The sequence below is a fragment of the Arachis duranensis genome, chromosome 4 (genome assembly GCF_000817695.3).
Source record: "Arachis duranensis cultivar V14167 chromosome 4, aradu.V14167.gnm2.J7QH, whole genome shotgun sequence".
Taxonomy (NCBI): Eukaryota; Viridiplantae; Streptophyta; class Magnoliopsida; order Fabales; family Fabaceae; genus Arachis; species Arachis duranensis.
In genome coordinates this window covers 20,399,496-20,400,374 of record NC_029775.3, presented here as the reverse complement: position 1 = coordinate 20,400,374, position 879 = coordinate 20,399,496, and the positions used below count along the sequence as shown (strand labels likewise).

At 30.4% G+C, this 879-nt stretch overlaps 1 protein-coding gene across 6 annotated transcripts in view; it reads left to right on the top strand.

Annotated features, from left to right (window-relative positions):
- Positions 1 to 253: 253 nt before the first annotated feature.
- LOC107483708 (uncharacterized) overlaps positions 254 to 879 on the top strand; it is a 3,134-nt gene continuing 2,508 nt past the window's right edge. For 2 of the 6 annotated variants that reach the window (XM_052261235.1, XM_052261231.1), the window contains exon 1: positions 308 to 493. The gene's annotated coding sequence lies outside the window, so the exon portion shown is untranslated. Of the gene's footprint in view, positions 494 to 879 lie in introns of all 6 variants that reach the window. The other 4 variants (XM_052261232.1, XM_052261233.1, XM_016104317.3 and 1 more) reach the window with 4 other exon arrangements.

Here is an 879-nt window from a genome sequence, read left to right as displayed (position 1 = left end):
ATTTGTAAAATTTAAAATAATTTGAATAGACATAAATAAAGTAAAAAATATAAATATCTGTTAAGATATAAACTAACTTAAAAAATACTGTTTCTAAATATTTTCAAAAAAATATTTCTAACTTTTAAACTTATGTCAATGTCATTCTGTAAAAATTAATATTATTTCTGTCTAAAATTTTTTAAAACAAATTAATTTTCAGACAAACAACGTAGGAAAAATGGAAAATAGATGCAGAGGAAAACAAAATAGTGACGAATCAGGGGGTTGTTGATTCCTCATTTCCTTGTGACATGTACTCTTCTTGGGAGAGAAGCAATTCAGTCACAGCGTCTCTCTCTCTCTCTCTCTCTCTCTCTCTCTCTGAATGTCCTTTTTTGCATATATAAAAATGGGTTCTCACTTCTCTCACTGTGTTCTCCATGATTGTGTAGCTTGAGCATTTTCCCATTTGGGGCTTTAAAAAAGCATCTCGATTTTACTTGAGCTTCTGGTAAGAACCAAGATTCCTTTCCTGCCTAATTTTATTGTTCTTCTTCTTGTTATTGTTGTGATTGTACAATTTGAGATTATTTCTACAAGTGGATTGTAAAAATATAATCTTTTTTGTGAAATGTTTCTGGGTGTTGACCTGCTCACACTCTAGTGCGTGTGTGCATTTTTATTTTATTTTTAATTTTCTTTTCTGGTAATTTTCTGAAACTCTGATTTGATCTCGTGTCAACTATTTCTCTCAAGTGTTTTGTTTCCGCTTAAATTTCATATTGGAAATTTTCCCAATTTGAATTACTTTGGACTGGATACTCCTTTTTTTTTTTTGTAGCTGATGAACTTTGGTTTCGCCACATTGTAAACCTTAGTTCATTTTGACTTAAACCC